At 40.2% G+C, this 6,552-nt stretch overlaps 1 pseudogene; it reads left to right on the top strand.

Moving 5' to 3' along the window:
* Positions 2,644–6,096, top strand: LOC107633181 (annotated as a pseudogene).

Genomic DNA, 6,552 nt, shown 5'->3' with positions numbered 1-6,552 from the left:
GATTTATGGTTTGTGCTCTAGCACCACACATTACACCGACCAATGTCATCAATTTCAAGAGGAACATGCTCTTGTGGTAGCCAATGTGAATTACAACCGTCCACCCTACCCTCCTCATGGTCAAAACAATTACCATCAAGGTGGTAATCAACATCAAGGGTGGAGAGATAATGCACAAGGAAGCAATCAAAACCAAAGGTGGAACAACTCTTCTTCACATTACAACAACAACCAATCTTCATCCCAATATCACCATAACAACACCAACTACCAAGCCAACCAAGGCCACTCCAACCAAAACCAAAACAACTACACCAAGTACCAAGCACCACACCATAGACAACAAAACCAAAACCAAACCCCTCCATCCTCCAACAATCAAGTTGATGAGCTTAGAGCCCCATGGAAAAACGAGATGAGAGCAACAAGGCTCAATTCGAGGCCTTGAATACTCAATTGGCCAACCTCACTAACATGCTTTCTAACATGAACATGTCAAGCCGACCACCAACCCCCAATAACAACACCAACCAAACCTCAAGTTCCTCTAACCTTCCATCCCAACCCCAACCAAACCCAAGAGGCGGTCTCAACGCCATCACTCTACGATCGGGGACTACATTAGAGGAGATACCTCCAAAGGTCATGGGAGAAATTCATGAGAAAGAGGTAGCTATTGAAGCTCCACATGAAGAAGAGGTGGTAGACAAAAGGCATGAGGAAGAAGAAGTAAACATCAAGGAACCTAAGAGGAAAGCTATAATGGATGAGTCCATTCCTATTCCATTCCCTTCCATGGTGAAGAAGGCAAAGAAAACACTAGAGTTTGATTTGAACATGCTTCAAGTGTTCAAAAAGGTTGAGGTAACCATACCACTCCTTGATGCTATTCAAAAAATTCCACAGTATGCAAAATTTTTGAAAGACTTGTGTACACACAAGGATAAGATAGGAGAATTAGAGACAATATCCTTGGGTAGTTCAATTTCTTCCTTGATGGAACCTATTCCAAGAAAATATGGTGACCCTGGACCGTGCTTAGTGTCTTGTTTTATTGGTGGACACACTTTTCATGATTGTATGTGTGACTTGGGAGCTTGTGTAAGCATCATGCCACTTTCTATCTATGTGCGGTTGAATTTAGCTCTATTGAAGAAGTCGGCGGCGGGGTTTGCCTTAGCCGATAAAAGTGTGATCACAGTGATGGGGATAGCGGAATATGTACTCGTGGCAATTAAAGACTTGGTTTTTTCGGTTGACTTTTACATCCTTGAAATGCCTCCAGCAGAAAATAGAAGCTCATCCTCCATTCTACTTGGTAGACCCTTCCTCAAAACCTCCAAATTCAAGTTAGATGCCTTCACCGGTATATATTCCTTTGGGGTTGGGGACAAGATTATCAAGTTCAATTTAGAGGAAGCCATGAAACATCCTCCCGAAGAACATTCCATGCTCCGATGTGATGTGATTGATGAAGTGGTAGCGGAAGTGCAAGAAGAAGACCATGACAAGTTGTGCTACCCCATTGTTGAGGAGACGGATGACCAAGAAGATGAACATGAGGAAGTTGTCAAGAATGAGTCCCATGAGCTTGATGAAAAGGAACCTCATCTTGAGACAAAAAGTGAACTGAACCCCCTTCCATCTCATTTGAAGTATGCTTTCTTAGAGGATAACCAAAGGTTTTCGGTCATTATTGCTAGTGAGCTCTCAAGTGAAGAAGATGGAAAGCTCCTAGATGTTCTAAGAAAGTACAAGAAAGCAATAGGATGGAGCCTAGCGGATATTGTGGGAATTGACCCCCACAAGTGCATGCATAGGATATTTCTCCAAGATGGAGCTAAGCCGGTTAAGCAACCGCAAAGGAGGCTCAACCCAACCATCCTCGATGTAGTAAAGAAAGAGGTCACCCGATTACTGGATGCGGATATCATATACCCAATCTCCGACAGTGAGTGGGTGAGCCCGGTTCAGGTTGTCCCCAAGAAGTCAGGCATCACAACGGTCAAGAAGGACGACGGTGAATTGGTCACTAAAATAGTACAAAATGCGTGGCGAGTATGTATTGACTACAGAAGATTGAACGCCGCTACACGGAAGGACCATTTCCCCTTACCCTTCATCGATCAGATGCTAGACCGCTTGGCAGGTAAATCTCACTACTGCTTTCTTGATGGATTTACTGGCTACTTCCAGATACATATTGCTCCTGAAGATCAGGAGAAGACCACGTTTACTTGTCCGTTTGGCACCTTTGCCTACAAAAGGATGCCATTTGGACTATGTAACGCACCCGCTACTTTTCAGCGGTGCATGACGAGTGTCTTCTCCGAACTAATGAACAATTGTCTGGAAGTCTTTATCACTACAACAAAAATACCCATTCAGCCACACTTTTTTTAAGCTACATTTGAAAAGCGTAGCCTATTCTATGAATAGGCTACGCTTTTCTCCGTGTTGCCTTTTTATAAGAGAAAAGGATACACAATTACAACATCATTTAAAAAGTGTAGCCTTAGGTATTATAGAAATCACTTATAAAGCGTAGCCGTAGGTTAATATCTATAAGTTCACTTTTCATATCAAAGAAGACGCTTATAGAGGGTAGCATATTTATTAAATTTTGGGTACATTTTAAAAGCGATGCCTAATGTATCTAGAGTAAAAAATTTGATACTTAGTGAATTTTTTTTTCCTCTTTTTCCATAAAGCAAACTCACACTCAGTAAAATTTTTGTCATTCCCTCCTAATCTCACTCATCACCTTCGTCCCCTTTCGTAAACCCTCATCAGAAAGCTCACTCATCACCTTCATCACCTTCATCGCGAAGTAGAAGCCCTGCCTCCAAAGCTCACCATCGTTGCCCCCTCTCACTCTCGCTCTCGCCATTGACCCTCTCATTACAAGAAGAAACCCTCTCACTCTCGCCATTGACCTTCGTCGCCCCCCACTCACCACTCACCCGCACTCACCACTGTCCACATTGCTGCACTACTGACCGTCGCTCCTCTTCGCTATCTTGCACTGATCGTCGCTGCGCCACCCTCAAATCAGAGAAAAGCGTTTGCCATCACCACTCACCACTCACGGCGTCACCACTCACCACTCCAGGAAGACTCTGCGCTCACTCATCTTCACCACTCATCTTCTCTTCGCTGCGCGGTCACATCACGAAGACTCTGCGCTCAACTGAAAGCCTTTCTTCATTCGCGAGGTTAGGGTTCTGATTTGTTCTCTCTTTGGAAAATGTATAGGTAATAATTGAAATTGAAGAGTTCATAACAAATCTGCACTATTTTTTTGTTGTTGCTTTCTAAGTGTTTGTGAAATTGTTTGTGTGTGTGTGAGTGAGTGAAATAAGGACTTGTTCTGAGTAGTTTTCTTTTAGGAAGTGTTTGGATAACTATGGTTCGAATTTGTTGAATTGTTTGTATGTAGGGATGAGCAAGGAATTTGAGGTATGCTGGTGTACTTTTTGATTCTTTGGCTAGGAGGAGGGATATTCATGGGGATTCAATTAACAAGGCTCAATTGAAGGACTATTGGGACCAGATTTCTGACCAAAGTTTTGATTCCAGGCTCAGAACCGTCTTTGACATGTAACTAATTCATTACCTCTTTACTTAATTTTAGAACTAGGAAAAGAAATTGGTTGGTATTTTCTTTAATTCCCACCATTAAGTATGTTAGCCTTCATTTGGAATAATGCAGGGTTGATAAAGATGCAGATGGAAGAATCACCAAGGAAGAAATTAAAGAGGTTTATATGAATTTTCTTTTTAAATTCATCAACAGAAAAATTAGAATGAAGATAATGAAGTAGTTTTTATCGGCAACCTTTTTTCCTTTCCTAGCTTCGCAGTTTGTTCCCATGAGAATATGAGTTTAATTGATCACAAATGATCAATTCTGTTTTCAGATCATCTGCCTTAGTGCCACAACAAACAAACTCTCAAACATACAGCAGCAGGCTAAAGAATATGCAGCTTTGATCATGGAAGAACAATACCCTGAAGAGACGGGATTTATCATGGTATTTACATCATCCTATTTCAGATCATTTTGGTATAAAACTTATCAAAATTAAGTAAAATTAGTCACTATTATGAGCTTTTTATTTAAGCAATTTTTTTTTCTTTCCGTTTTTTTTTTTTAAATATTGTGAGTTGAAAGTAGACGACGGGATCAAGGCCTGTGAGGGGAGAGACAGTGGCCAAGTTGAAGGTAGCAATCAATGGCTTTGGAGGCATCGGTAGAAACTTCTTGCGCTGCTGGCACGGTCGCAAGGACTCACCCCTTGATGTGGTTGTTGTGAATGACAACGGTGGTGTCAAGAATGTAAGTATTTGCATTACAATGCCATTTTCAGATGAAATGAATGATAGTAATTAGTACGTACGTAAGTAACATATGGTGATTTAATTTGCATAAGCAGGCCTCACACTTGCTTAAATATTATTCTATGCTGGGAACTTTCAAAGCAGATGTGAAAATAGTGGATGACCAAACCATTTTCGTGGATGGTAAGCCCATTATGGTTGTCTCAAATAGGGATCCTCTTAAACTTCCTTGGGCTGAGCTTGGAATTGACATTGTTATTGAGGTAAGTCTTGACCTTTTGGATTCTGTGCTTCCTTTGATTTGATTTGATTTGATTTGATTTGATTCGATTTGATTGGATGATATTCAGGGAACTGGAGTGTTTGTGGATGGGCCTGGCGCTGGAAACATTAACACTCTTCTTTACTAAGTAAAAATAAATGATTAATTATCATTAGTATAGCTAAGTGGTTGATTTTGAATTCTTTCTTTTTTTTTTCCTTCAATTTAGTAATGCTTCTTGCACCACAAACTGTCTTGCTCCGTTTGTGAAGATCTTGGATGAAGAATTTGGTAAGCCGAAACGTCGGACACATGATGATGTTACTTAATGTTTGAGAGCTTAGAGAGTTACTTTAATTTGCTCTATATTTTCCAGGCATTGTGAAAGGAACAATGACAACTACACACTCCTACACAGGAGACCAGGTACAAAATCAGCTACAATTTTGCTCTTGTTTATCTCTTTAACTAGTCTAGTGTTTACTCTTCGGTGCTGTTTTACCAATTTGTTCAACTGAATTGTGCTTGTGCAGAGGCTTTTGGATGCTTCACACAGGGATTTAAGAAGAGCAAGAGCTGCAGCATTGAACATTGTTCCGACAAGCACCGGAGCAGCCAAGGCTGTGTCCTTAGTGCTGCCAAAACTGAAGGGAAAGCTCAATGGAATTGCGCTGTGAGTGCCTACCCCTAATGTCTTAGTACTTGACCTTGTTATCAATGTTGAGAAGAAGGGTGTTACGGCTGAAGAAGTCAATGCAGCTTTCAGAAAGGCAGCTGAGGGGCCGTTGAAGGGTGTATTGGACGTGTGTAATGTTCCTCTTGTGTCCGTGGACTTCCACTGCACCGATGTTTCTTCTACTATTGACTCTTCACTCACTATGGTCATGGGAGATGATATGGTTAAGGTTGTTGCTTGGTATGACAATGAATGGGGTTACAGGTTAGGCCACTCTCCACATATAGCAGCTACTTTTGTTTTGGCTTTCTCATTTAATGAATCCTTGAGATAGAACATGCACATGTAGTAGTACATTGAATTAGCATATTCTATAGAAATTATCATATATAATTAAAATCGGCAACTATAGAAATTTAGTACATTGAATTATCAGTGATATATATTTTAGAACAGAGGGTGAATATTGTTACAAAGGATCAGATTATTGATAGTTAAAATACGGGGTGATTGCAGCCAAAGGGTTGTAGATTTGGCACATTTGATGGCAAACAAGTGGCCCGAAGTAGCTGCTACAAAGGGAGGTGGAGACCCATTGAAAGAGTTTTGTGAGACAAACCCAGCTGATGAAGAATGCAAAGTCTTTGAATAGAATAGCAGCTTTGGTTATTATCGCTGCCACCAGACCATATATTTTGAATTTGTGTTAATTTAATTTATGAGGGAGAACAAGAACAAAGTGTTCAGACGACAATAGGTGAGGATCATGTCTGGGGCATGTCTTCTAAAATTTAAATGTGTATGCTATTTGCTCTTGCCAGGAAGACTTTTCAGAATTCATTTGGTTCTATGATTTTGTTTTCTTCATGTGTCGCGAGAATGGTCAAAAGAATATTTGTAAGTAGCCCGGTCATTTTCTTCAACATAATCTTGTATTGATTGCGTATGGTGGTGAATCAGTATGCAAAATCCTTACATGCTTCTCTTTTTGAATTATGATAATCTGCAGCTGTAAGCAGGGCAGTAACTGCTTGGAAATTAGTTCTTGCTAGGAATGAACAAGGGAATGAACATTGATACAATTGTTAAGGCCAAGAGTTTTCTTGATGGTGATGAAGATCAGCATGAAAAAGATGTGTTTGAGAAGAATTTGAAGGTGCTTCAGAATATTTTAGTCATTATAGATTTTAATGATTTTTTGTTTGTTAAGTTCTTTTCGGATATAGAGTGCAAACTTTGCATTTTAATTGATATGTGATACAAGTTTCATGTG

This window comes from Arachis ipaensis, chromosome B03, assembly GCF_000816755.2.
Source record: "Arachis ipaensis cultivar K30076 chromosome B03, Araip1.1, whole genome shotgun sequence".
Taxonomy (NCBI): Eukaryota; Viridiplantae; Streptophyta; class Magnoliopsida; order Fabales; family Fabaceae; genus Arachis; species Arachis ipaensis.
The sequence above is the reverse complement of the archived record's forward strand: the minus strand, read 5'-3'. Positions and strand labels throughout refer to the sequence as shown.